Source organism: Chenopodium album, chromosome 15 (assembly GCF_948465745.1).
Source record: "Chenopodium album chromosome 15, dcCheAlbu1.1, whole genome shotgun sequence".
NCBI lineage: Eukaryota > Viridiplantae > Streptophyta > Magnoliopsida > Caryophyllales > Amaranthaceae > Chenopodium > Chenopodium album.
In genome coordinates, this window is record NC_137848.1 from 13785720 (window position 1) to 13800221 (window position 14502).

Sequence of the window (14502 nt, forward strand, 5' to 3'; positions counted from 1 at the left end):
AACTGAAACAGAGGAACTTTAGAAGATCCATGAGGATACAAGTAAAGTTAGAAGAAGAGTTCCAGAAATGGAACTTCCCGAAGTTTCTCAACAGGAACTTCAAACGGGTGTAACGACCTGGTTCTGGTGTAATGCTGGGGCAAACCCTAAGATCCAGAATATATCAAGACTACAGGATTCCAGAACAAGAGTTTCAGAGAAGCAACATGAAGACAGAGAAATAGAAGTATATTGCTCTAGGATTCATGTAAGTATGTTCGACATAAAAGTCGGTCTGGAACAAGTCTATATAGAACCTAGGTGAACTCCAAACAGTCAATGAAATTAGAGTAACTGACTTGTCAGGAACTCGGAGACTGTCAGAGTTCAGGAACCTAATAGGAACTTAAGTGTGCACGTTGTTAAAAGTCGGTTTTAATGATATATATATTTACCTTATATATGCATATCTTTTAGGGATTTGGTTTTACTGAATAAAGATATTTATCTTCTAATAAATCCCTTTTGGAAAAAGATAAATTTTGTTTAAAAAGTATTTTTAAACTAAAAGATAAGATTGGAATTAAATCTGATTTTATGTTAAGTTTATCTTATTATTATTGACAGATTTTATTCTTAACAAAAAGATATATTTTCGGAAAACTTGTTTTTAGAAAATATCTTTTAAACTTATCTTTTCAGAAAATCTATCTTTTTCAAGATGAAATGAATAATTCGAGTGTACTATAAATATGCTCATATGTATTCATTCAAAGTTGAGGCTGACGAAGTGTAGTGGTCGTGCTTAATGGTTTTAGCCTTCACCACGAAGCTAAGTCAGTTCTCCTGGTCAAAGTTCCTATCAGGTTTTGGTTACAGTATGTCCAGTGAGTTCCAGACAGGTCTCGAGTGTTCAACATATTAGTTTTATCTCTTTATTCATAGATATGTATTTAGGGATATTCAATGAGATCTTGTAATGGGAAAAAGGGTTTTTGAGTGTTTTGTATTTTGGGGTGAGATTGTGAATTCTCTTAAATTCACACAAGTGATGAGTTTGAAATCTCGTAAAATTCGAGTGGTAGTTAGTCACCCCGAGTGTGTCTTGGGTTGCAAGTGGGAAAAAGGAACCTGAGTGTGTCTTAGGTCGAGAAAGGAACCTGAGTGTGTCTTGGGTCGAAAAAGGTGCCTGAGTTTGTCTTAGGTCTGATAGGATAGGTTCCTGTCAATCAGCAAGTGTCTTAAGAGGAACTTGCGAAGCAAAGGTCTGTGTAATAGGTTGTACTAGGAGAGTTGCCTATTATAGTGGAATTTGTTTATAAGTCCCAATAGGGCCGAGGTTTTACTTCCAGTTAGGCACTGGATGGTTTCCTCGTAAAACTTGCTGTGTGCTTTAAGTTCCTTTACGCATTAATTGTTTATTTCCGCTTAAGTTCCGCGATTGGAACCTACTACCATTCACCCCCCCTCTTGTAGTAGTTCATCTAAACTAATAATTGGTATCAGAGCTGGTGCTCTTGATAAACCGGGCAACCCCGAGGAGCAAGTTCCAGGCTAGGATGGATATCTACAAGGAATGCAACGAATGGAACTCAACCCTAGAACGTACCCAGTACCACGCGAAGACCAAAGTCTGCTTGTGAAGCAGAAGTGATTCAAAGATGAACATCTTTGAGGTAAGTGTCTCGTCTTTGAAGTCTTGATTATATGCATGATATTATGTGTAAAAGTTTCTTGCAGTATTTCTAGTTAAATTTTGGATTTTGTTTTGGAAGTTTGTAAATCAATTTTGTGTAACCTCAAATCTGATTTATAGTGTGAAAAGTATTTGTCAGATTTACAAATTGATTTATTTTTAAAGAATCGAGTTACTAGAAATAGTTCAAGGAACGTATTGTGTAGAATTATGCATATTTGGTCTCTTGGAACCTGGATTACTGCTGTATGGAAACTTAATTCTTTGGGCAAGGTAATGAACGTATATTTTGAATATTTGCCAAAGAATGACCTTATCATGTGTATGTGTTATTCTGAATATTTATTATGTAGACACATGATTTTTATTGTTAGTAAAGATAGTTGATTTAACCGTAGTTGTTTTAATTATGGATTATTGACGTCAATTACTAACATGAAGGTACCCAATATATATTGGGTAACCAAAGCCAAAAGATGACTGATTTTGCAGGCTATATGAGTGGAGACAACTTATTAATAACGATGATCTTTGGTTGTTTGTATATAAGGAATTATGTGCAAGTTCCTTTCACTAGAAAGCCTTTATAAGAGGTTTATAGTAGGTGAAGCGACAATATGGATAAGTGTGTAAGTCACCTATACATCTCTCTGTAAATATTGGTCATGTGCTTTTGGTATGTATTAATCCTTCACAAATTCCTATTGAAATTCAATTCCCTATTCTTATGAAGGTTATTTGTGAATGGATGAAAAGAGAAGTTGTTTTGATGTTTATAATGTATATCATGACAAACTAACTTCTCTTCTAGTTTTGTGCAAGTTATTAATGATTGTTTTGTAGGTTTGTCCATTGAGACAAATTGGTGCATAAAAGTTTGTTCCATTAGGAGCTCAGTGCTTAAATTGGTTGGAACTTGGTGAACTTGAAATGATAGAACGAATTAGGGATACAGGAACAACAAAGCTTCTATATCAAGGTGCTATAGGAGATAGCGTATACGTTCCTGTAAAGATTCTGGTTCAAGTTCCAGTTAAGTTCTTATTATTCAAAGTTCCTTGGAACAAAGAATTAATTCCTGTAGCAGACTCTTATGAAGGATGATGAGTTAAGATGATTATCTTTGACTGCGTGTTGGAGATTCATCATTTCGTTGATGGAACGACATCTAAAAGGGAGTATTCTTACAGGAACTTTATGTTTCAACACTTTTATGCTTTAGGTTTTATCTATCTCTTTTGACTAACCTATTGACATTTTAAAGGCACAAAGGAATTTCTTGGGTTGTGAACTTTCAGGTTATATCTTTTGAATGATAATATGAGGGACTTTGACAAGGTGTTGAAGAATTTGAGATTAAATCAACACGTTCCTCTACCCAAGATACAATGGTCTAAAGGACTAGAAGGACATGTTCCAACTTTTTGTCAAAAGGAACATGGAAGAGTTGAAGGTTTATAATAGGAGGGAACTCGCATTATCTCGACAGCGAGGTTCCAAAAGAGATGATGATAGCCAAATCAAGGTATCTGTTACTATAAACCTACAATGGAAGAACTTTGACTTATAATACTAACACAAAAGGTAAAATTTCTACATAACAGGAAGTTAGTAAGTCAAGTTCCTATCCCATTGTGAATATTTTTCTCGTCGAGTTTTTAATGCACATTCTGGTTTTCAATTGCTTGTAACTCTAGTTGTTTCATGGCTTCAAGATGACATCATCAATAAAGAGTGGAAATGTCACATATGAAGGGAATCAAAAAGGGAACACATCATTTGTGGATCTCAAGGTGATTCCTAACAACAACCTGACATTTCTAGGTTTTATTGAAGATGAGATACTTCTATGCTTCAAACTGTGAACATGTAAATCTTTTCATGTTTGATAAACCTAGTAGGAACTCGATAATAGGTATATGTATATGTAAGTTCCAAACAGGTTAAGATCGAGAAGCATGAGAATCAAACACATGTTACATTCTCTTTCAACATCAGGTAGTTGGTAAGCAACACTAATCCATTGGATCTTAGTGATATGGATATGTTTACCATGTGATATGTAGAGACTAATTGAAAGAGATGTCTTATTTATAAGTAATGAAAGCAAATGTGCACTTGGTTACTTTTCTTAATAGAAGAGACGATGAATTGTTTGTTGAAAGTCTTTTCTATCACAGGGTAAGTGGCTAAGTGTTCATCATCTATGAGGTTATAGATCTAACAACGGAACCTAGTTCCAGTCATGTTTAGTGTTTGTTGCAGGAACACAGATTGATAACAAGTTTCCAATTTTGAATCATGAAAGACAAGAAGAGAACAAAGTTATATACTAATGGTCTTTGCAGGTTCTTTGGAATAGTTTTCAATGCCTCTTGCTACATCATCAACACTAAGGCAATAGATCTTTGATTAACAAGACACCCTATGTTCCACTTAGGGATGTTTGATAATAGAAGTGCCAAGGCGATTTATCCATAAACGCCGAGAACAGCAAAACATAAAGAGTTTACCCTATCTTGTTTAATGTGCAATGAGTGAACATATTTTGAGACTAACATGTTTGTTCCCATCAGACAGGTGATAAAAGGTGAACTCGCAAGTTCTTGAAGAACTATCTGAGTTCCTAGTAAAGAAATATGTCACTAAGAATAACAGCAAGGGATAGCTACATATGTTGAGGAACTTCGAGATGTTAAGTTCCAACTCATGCAGCAAAGTTCAAAGAACTCAATACAAGAAAGCAAGTTCCAACGAAGTTCCAGAGCTGAGATAATATTTGTTCCGACCAGCAATATCTCAACAAACTATGGAACTAAAGTGTCTTTCATGCATATGTAACCAAAGGGAAAACCTCAACAACCAAGGATCAGAGAAGAGCTCAAAATATCAACTGAAAAAGATGGACTTCATAACTCATAGTTGTATAAAAGATAAGTTTGTTTTTAAGGTTGATGTAAACATATAATTGGTTGTTATCAGGTTAGATGTGCAGCAGGAACTTAATAAGCTTAAAAGGAAGAGGATGCATGTCACATCCTGAACCTATTCTAGAACACCTAAAAAGGGTCGGAGATTAAAAAGGGTGTTCTGGAAAATGCTTATTGAGTAAGGCACGTGGATGGAACAAGGCCAGGTTGGTTCTTAAAAGAAACAACCAATACAAAGGTATGTATTGTCTTTAAGGAGCTTGTTGCGTGTGTAGCTAGACTTGAAGCAAATTGAATAATATTTGTTCTTGCTGTTTATATGGGATTAGAGTTGTACCACATGGATGTCTTGTATGTCTTGATATGAATTTTTGTAGACGTCTATGTGGAACATACTCTAGGATAGAATGCTATTCAAGTTCCTTCTTGAAAATTGAGTTTTAAAAAGTATCAATTTTTGTTTTCAAGATGAACTGAGTTATTAGTAGTACTTGTTTACATTGATATATCTCTGGTACTACTAACGAGCCATTGTGCATTGGTTTTTGCTAATTTATGATAAGAAAATATATTTGTAAGCATTAACCACTGACAATGGAACTTGAGTTAGAAGTGGAAGTTCATATTAGATTCGAGATCATCAAGGAACATAACAGCCACTTCAAGAACTCCAAGGTAAGCCATCATATTCAACCAATGCTTTAAAGTTATATTTTTATTGGTAAGAGACTACATAAGATACAAGTTCCTTTTCACATGTCGGCATTAGATGAATTGAATTGATATATTTGTGGTATGAATGCAATATGTGAATTTGTGAATTGATTCTCTTATGGTTTTGTCTTGACTTGTCATATTCTTGTTTGTTGCTTAATAGAACAAGACTTGATGAAACATAACATGAGTATAAAGTATTTTTCCCATAAGTTATGTCAAGCTGGGGTTCCTATGCATGTAATACTTAAAGTAAAGAATATGCGCTTATTGTTTATGTGTCACACTTAATTCTTGTGTTGTAAAAGACATACTTACTTGCCTAAGAGTATTAGAGGTCTCATAATAGAACTATGGGTGCTGTCAAACACGAAGTTCCTAAGTTGCCAAAGGAACAATGAAAGAAACTTTGATGGAACAAGACAGGTAAGTTCCCAGACCGTTTACACCTCACTTGTTTAAATTTCAGAGGGAACTAACCTATATTTTAGCCAACTTTCAAGCATCCACGTCATATATCTTCGATCGCAACATTATTCTACAACTCTAAGTTGTGTGTCCGTGTTGCATATACTTTAATTGTCCCATATTCAGAAAATCGAAGATTCTTATTCACCCAATTCAATTTCCTCTTTCCGTTCACACACTTTTACTTCTTATTCTTGATTCCCATGTGCTCTAAGTTTGTTGATCATCTTTTTATGATTTGATGAAACATGAAAAATGGTGATTATATTTTGAGGGGGAAGTTGAAGATAAATAAAGAAGTAAGTACTTGAAAAGGAAGAAGAATGGTAAGGGACTCAGGGGGAATAAGGCAGGAACCAAGAAATCAAAATGGTTCAGATCTGGTTGTGGAACTCAAGTGTATGAGTAAGTAATATCTTCATTGATTTAAAAATGTGTTATTCCAGGAAAGTATGCAAAATTTGTATAATGACACCCTTTAAAAAAAAAAATAAAGAAAAGAAAAGAAAAAGAAAAGGGTGATCAAATATTTAATTTCCTGGATATCTAAAGATGAAGAATATTGACTTTGATGTGGAGTACTCGTATACTTGGTGAGCTAGTGAAGGAACAACGACAAACGTTGAAGGAACTTGGCTATGATGAAACTGAAATCTATTTAAGTTCCAGTATGCAGAATGTTCCTCAAAGAAGTTGGTGGTAGAAGTAAGGGAATTTGGTTATCAATTGGTAAGATGAATATGTGTTGTGTTTAGCAGAAGGTTCAAGAGTATGAAATGAAGAACAAATGTGGTGAACCTTATCATCTCAAAAGGTCTAAACGAAGAGCACAAATTCCATTTCATGTTCCCTCTACTTATTTTGTTCCATATGCTTCTTTATATATCGTTTGAGCTTGCGCTTTCATTTGTCTATTCATGCAGTCCATTCCTAACTTTTTAGCTCTGATATTTACTTGATTCTTAACCTCTTATTTGTCAAGTTCAATTAAGGGTTTTGAAGTTGGGCCTTTGGATTGTGAGTTGGAAATTAGTGTGAAAATGGTATTCGTGTTTGAAAAGTGAGTACCTTGAGGCTTTTAGGAACAACAAGTGTTTAACCATTATATATTTACTTATTATATGGTGGTAGGTGTGACATATGACTTTAAGTGTGTATAATTTACGAAAAACAGACATGTGGAACAATACCCTTTTTGATAATGACAAAAGGGGGAAGAATATGTATGATGCTTATGGTATGCAGTAATTAAGTCTAAAGTTCATACATCATGATCGTTGAAAGTATATATATATATTGATAATGATGTGTATTGCTAAGTTCCTAACTATGTTAAGTTCTTGTGTATGTTCTTAATGTTCTTAACTTGTTCATATGGTATGTCCTTGAAAAACTAAGGGGGAATAAATGTACAATGATTATCCTTAATATGTGATAAGCATCATTAGTTTGTCATCATCAAAAAGGGGGAAATTGTTGAGCAATTAGGTTTTGATGATTATAAACTAATGATGATTATCTATCTAACGTGTATGTTAAGTTGTGCATAGAAAGAGCAAGTTATGTTTGGAACAGGATACAAGGAACCTGAGCAATGACAAGTATATATACAAGGAACTTGAGCAATATAGGATAAGCAATAGAGGAACAAGAACAATGATAAGTGTTACGGTTGTTAAGCATGATGATGGCTAAGGAACCATGAAGGTAACTATGTAAATAGGTGTTTACATATGTTAGCTTCACGAGGTAAGTATCCTATACATATATATGTCATGTATGTGTAGAAGTCTTTTAATTTAGTTTAGTTTTCTTTACTGTTTTTATAAATGAAAAAACTAACCTTCTGAGTTGCTTTGTTATCCTCAGAAGTTTGCTCAGTTTGTCATCATTAAAAGGGGAAACTTGTTGACCCTTATGAGGTTTTGATGATGATGTTAAGAATTGAGCAAACTTCCATTTAATAAGGATTTTCTAGTGTTGTGATGTTTGCAGGTTCAGTAAGCGTTGAGGGCTGAAGTAGGAACTGAAACAGAGGAACTTTAGAAGATCCATGAGGATACAAGTAAAGTTAGAAGAAGAGTTCCAGAAATGGAACTTCCCGAAGTTTCTCAACAGGAACTTCAAACGGGTGTAACGACCTGGTTCTGGTGTAATGCTGGGGCAAACCCTAAGATCCAGAATATATCAAGACTACAGGATTCCAGAACAAGAGTTTCAGAGAAGCAACATGAAGACAGAGAAATAGAAGTATATTGCTCTAGGATTCATGTAAGTATGTTCGACATAAAAGTCGGTCTGGAACAAGTCTATATAGAACCTAGGTGAACTCCAAACAGTCAATGAAATTAGAGTAACTGACTTGTCAGGAACTCGGAGACTGTCAGAGTTCAGGAACCTAATAGGAACTTAAGTGTGCACGTTGTTAAAAGTCGGTTTTAATGATATATATATTTACCTTATATATGCATATCTTTTAGGGATTTGGTTTTACTGAATAAAGATATTTATCTTCTAATAAATCCCTTTTGGAAAAAGATAAATTTTGTTTAAAAAGTATTTTTAAACTAAAAGATAAGATTGGAATTAAATCTGATTTTATGTTAAGTTTATCTTATTATTATTGACAGATTTTATTCTTAACAAAAAGATATATTTTCGGAAAACTTGTTTTTAGAAAATATCTTTTAAACTTATCTTTTCAGAAAATCTATCTTTTTCAAGATGAAATGAATAATTCGAGTGTACTATAAATATGCTCATATGTATTCATTCAAAGTTGAGGCTGACGAAGTGTAGTGGTCGTGCTTAATGGTTTTAGCCTTCACCACGAAGCTAAGTCAGTTCTCCTGGTCAAAGTTCCTATCAGGTTTTGGTTACAGTATGTCCAGTGAGTTCCAGACAGGTCTCGAGTGTTCAACATATTAGTTTTATCTCTTTATTCATAGATATGTATTTAGGGATATTCAATGAGATCTTGTAATGGGAAAAAGGGTTTTTGAGTGTTTTGTATTTTGGGGTGAGATTGTGAATTCTCTTAAATTCACACAAGTGATGAGTTTGAAATCTCGTAAAATTCGAGTGGTAGTTAGTCACCCCGAGTGTGTCTTGGGTTGCAAGTGGGAAAAAGGAACCTGAGTGTGTCTTAGGTCGAGAAAGGAACCTGAGTGTGTCTTGGGTCGAAAAAGGTGCCTGAGTTTGTCTTAGGTCTGATAGGATAGGTTCCTGTCAATCAGCAAGTGTCTTAAGAGGAACTTGCGAAGCAAAGGTCTGTGTAATAGGTTGTACTAGGAGAGTTTCCTATTATAGTGGAATTTGTTTATAAGTCCCAATAGGGCCGAGGTTTTACTTCCAGTTAGGCACTGGATGGTTTCCTCGTAAAACTTGCTGTGTGCTTTAAGTTCCTTTACGCATTAATTGTTTATTTCCGCTTAAGTTCCGCGATTGGAACCTACTACCATTCACCCCCCCTCTTGTAGTAGTTCATCTAAACTAATAATTGGTATCAGAGCTGGTGCTCTTGATAAACCGGGCAACCCCGAGGAGCAAGTTCCAGGCTAGGATGGATATCTACAAGGAATGCAACGAATGGAACTCAACCCTAGAACGTACCCAGTACCACGCGAAGACCAAAGTCTGCTTGTGAAGCAGAAGTGATTCAAAGATGAACATCTTTGAGGTAAGTGTCTCGTCTTTGAAGTCTTGATTATATGCATGATATTATGTGTAAAAGTTTCTTGCAGTATTTCTAGTTAAATTTTGGATTTTGTTTTGGAAGTTTGTAAATCAATTTTGTGTAACCTCAAATCTGATTTATAGTGTGAAAAGTATTTGTCAGATTTACAAATTGATTTATTTTTAAAGAATCGAGTTACTAGAAATAGTTCAAGGAACGTATTGTGTAGAATTATGCATATTTGGTCTCTTGGAACCTGGATTACTGCTGTATTGGGTATTAGTTTAGAACATCAGAACATGATGGATATTAGTTTAGAAGACAAGGCATAAAGTGTAAAACACAAAAGCATAATGTTTAATACATGAAAGCATGATATATATATTTTAGAACATAAGGCATCTATGTTTAGAACATCAGCAATCTATGTCAGAACATCAGCAATCTATGTTTAGAACATAAGACATACATAATTTAGAACATCAAAACATGATAGATAGTAGTTTAAGAACATAAAAAAATCTACATTTAGAACATCACCTGTTTGTTTGGAATGTGGTATCAAAGGAAACCATATCACCAAAAAGTGCATAATTTTTTCGACAAATAGGATCAGCCCATAAAGCTCTACAAAGTCTATCTTCTTCATCAACATCATAGTAAAAAAAAAATGCACTCCAAAGAAATTTCTTATGTTGAAAGTTATCCACAAACATTTGGGCATCTGATCCAGCAATATAAGCCTTCAAATCTCTATAAAAGTTTTTGAAATCTTGTTTAGATGCACCAACATTATCATGTGATCCAGCTAATTCTTTCATCATAGTATAAGACCTCATGGGACCAACATTTACCTGTGTATAAAAAAAAATTACTATGATTAAGGATCAACTTTAGAACATAGTAAATCATAACAATTAAAACAATATTTGGCACATAAAAATAAATCACCTTTGAATTATCAACAATCAACTTTTTATGCATAATATGCATTTTCCTATTATCCTTTTGAAATTTTGCACAACTTGGAGTATATAAACAATGATTATGTTCTTCTTTGAAATGACTAACAACATACTTTCCGGCATCATATCTCATACATATGTTAGCATTGCATCCTACACGACTGACTAAACGTTTCCTAGTAATACGAACTTTTCCTTCTTCATCAATAGTTTGTTGAGCAATAGATTTTTTTGTTGCCCTGAAACCTTCCTTATTGCAAACTCCATATTGAAAAGCAATTATAGCTTTGTTATTCTTCTTCCTTGTAGTAGTAGATTTCCTAGAAGTAAACCCAGCGGCATTTGCATATGCTTTGTAAAAACTAAGACCCTCTTCAGGATCTTTGAATATCATCCCCAGACGGGGTTTTAACTCCTCGGGAACACTTGGAATCCATTCCTTAGTGGTACCACCAGGGCTAAATGATCCAACAACCTCAGGAGTACGATAAATAACACCAACTACATTAGAACATAAAAATTAAAATTTAAAACTAGAAGGTAAACTTTAGAACATACAATAAAAGTCATAGAATATGTAGAAAATATTATAACATAAAAATAAACTTTAAAACATAAAGAGAAAGATACGTAGAAAACTTTAGAACATACAAAAAAAAGTTTAGAACATTAAGGATAAACTTTAGAACATAGTGAATTGCTTTATAACATACATAATAAAATTTAGAACATAATAAAGTGAAAAAATTTAGAACATAATGAATTACTTTAGAACATAACCATGAAAAATTTAGAACATTAAAACAACTTTTGAACATATTCAACATATTCACAAAATTACTTTAGAACATGTAAGTAAGTAAAGTTTAGAACATGTAAGTAAAGTTTAGAACATGTAAGTAAATTGAAATTAAAGCATTAAAACAATTAAACTTAGCTGAATACTTTAGAACATAGCAAATCACGGACATACTTATAACATATTGCTTTAGAACATAGTGAATTACTTTATAACATACATAATAAATTTAGAATAAAGTGGAAAAATTTAGAACATAATGGATTACTTTAGAACATAACCAGAAATAATTTAGAACATTAAAACAACTTTTGAACATAATCAACAAATTCACAAAATTACTTTAGAACATGCAAGTAAGTAAAGTTTAGAACATGTAAGTAAATTGAAATTAAAGTGTTAAAACAATTAAAATTACCTGAATGAGTAACAGAGGAGGAAGGAGAATTATGTTCAACATCATCAAAATCCATGAATATGCAAAAACCTAATTATCAAAAACACAAATTAAAGCAAAAAAAAAACAATCTGAAATTAAAATCCAATAAAATTCAAGCAAATAGAAAAACTCAAGCAAAAAAAAAAAAGTCAAAAAAAAATCTGGAAAAAAAATTGAAAATGAAAAAGAAAACTGGGAAAAAAGTCGAAAAAAAAATCAAAAAATAAAAAACTTGAAAATAATAAAATCTGGAAATCGAAAAAAAAAACTGGAAAAAAATCGAAAAAAATTTGGGAAAAAAAATCGAAAAAAATTTTTGGAAAAAAAATGAAAATTTAAACAAACAAATTTAAACATCACACATTAAAAAACAGCATAATCACAAAAACAAGCAAAATTGCAAAAAAAAAAAAAAAAAAAAAAAAAAACAATAAAATCGGAAAAAAATTTCACCAAAATCGAACAAAAAAACTGTAAAAAAATCGAAATAAAAAACGCAAAAAAATCGAATGAAAAATCGAAACAAAAAATCTGGAAATACATCGAAGCAATCAAGTAATAAAATTAAATCAGAATTTTTTAACAAGTAATAAACTTACCCAAATTATTTTTGTTGATGTATAAATGCTGAGGAGAGAGAAAGTGGAAAGAATAACCTTAAGATTTATGGTATTTCGTTAAAAGTGTGAAAAAAAATGTAAAGAATTACATAAATGTCATTACTAAAGGAATATTTTAGATGGTTAAATCAAAACCAATGAATGGTTGGGATGGGTTCTTATATAGAGGAGGGTTCTTACATGAGCCTTTATATATATATATATATATATATATATATATATATATATATATATATATATATATATATATATATATATATATATATATATATAAGAATCAAAATGACCCCTACAACTTTTAACGGAACATTTTTTTCCTCACTCTAATTGAGAAAAAAAATTAATTGGTGTAAAGTGGGCCCAAAAACGGTCTAACGGTGAACGATAACAGTAAGGTCACTATTATAATTGTAAGTTGAAGTTTATAGTGTGTAACTTTCAAAAAGATGGGGCACATCTTAATTAGAAAAGTCAATACCAGAGGGTTATAGGATAGAATTTCTTTAAATTCAATGAAACAACTTTCTGATTATATCTCTCTATAACCTTTCAAGTTTCAACTACTTCGTACTCCGTAAATCAAACATATTTCCTCTATTTTTTTTTTTAATTGTTACACTTGGACGTCCATATTTTTAGTTAATTTAATTGAATTTTATAAAATGAGAATTTTTTTTTTTAAATAATCCGAACTTTGCCTCATCCGCTAAAATAATCCCACCTTTTGATTATTCTTTAATAATCCGACCTTTATACCCAATCCGCTCAAAATGGTCCCAAACGACCTATAATCAGTTGAATTGGTAAATTTTTCATTAATTTTTGTTTACACGTGTCACCACGTGATTGGGTCACCACGTGATTGGTCAAAAAATAAGTTTTAATTTTAATTTTGTTTTAAGAAATGATTATTACTTGTTTCAAAAAAAAAAAATGATTATTAGTAAGTATTAATTAACTATTTTTAACTAAAAAGAAAACCAAAAATTAAAACCAGGCCCTAGCTCCACTACGACCCCAGCCAACTCCTCGCCCCTACCATCAGCCTAGATGAAGCCCAGAACCGCCAGCCCCATCACGACTAGACCCCAGTTCCACCGCGTCGTTCGCTGACCCTCCTCAACCCCTATAATTTCCGTCACCACTAAACCACTACAATCGTTACCGAAATCAAGGTGTGGGAAGAGGATAGGGGCTGAAATTGGGGCTTGAGGAAAGGGAGGGGGCCGGAAAAGGGACAGGGGAGTGACGGGGGAAGGGAGGTCGGGATCAGGACAAGGAAATGATTTTTGAGGGTGGTTGGTAGTTTAGGAGGGGGGGTTAGGCGCTATGTAGGTGCCTGTGTTGGGGTTGGGGGTCTGGGTAGTCGGAGCTGCGGGGAAGGGGAGTCAGGCAGCGGGAGGGGGGCTTGGGCAGCCAGAGTGGGGTGGATTTTAAATAATTAATTATTTTTTTTCTTTATCAAAATTTAACTTTTTTGTAATTTTTTTTATTTTTTTATTTTTACCAATCACAGGCCGCCACGTGTCAGATTACTTGTTATAACAAGTTACATGACCGATTGGAACCATATTGAGCTAATTGGGTATAAAGGATGGATTATTAAAAATAATCAAAAGGTGGGATTATTTTGGGCGGATGAGGTAAAGGTCGATTATTAAGAGGTAAGTAGGGTAATTGGATTATTAAGAAATTGTAAAAGAAAAGAAGAACACCATATTTAATTAAGGAAATATTGAAATGAATAATCCCACCGACTTTTATCACAGTTGCTCAAAACAATCCCACCTTTGTGTAATCTGAGAATAATCCCACCTTTTACCCTTATCTGCTCAAAATAGTCCCTTGACAGGTTTGTGAAATTGGCAACCGGTTTTAGAAGGTGACTTGCCACGTGTCACCACTCAATTGGTTTTATTTTCTAAAAAATAATTATAAAAAAAAATAATTTTTTTAAAAAAATAAATAAAAATCAACTCAGCTCCTTCATTGGTTCATCCTCTTTCCCTACCCAACCCCCACCTGAAACAGTGCCCACCACCAATAACCCAATCAAACACCACCAAACACGCACCTAAATAGCAGCCATCTCAACCTCACACATTGCACCTCCACCTTACCACGACGCACAAATCAATGCATGCACATTTATACTTCCTTTTCTTTCTCTCTATCTCTCTCTAACCCCAAATGCATGCACATATATACTTTCCAAT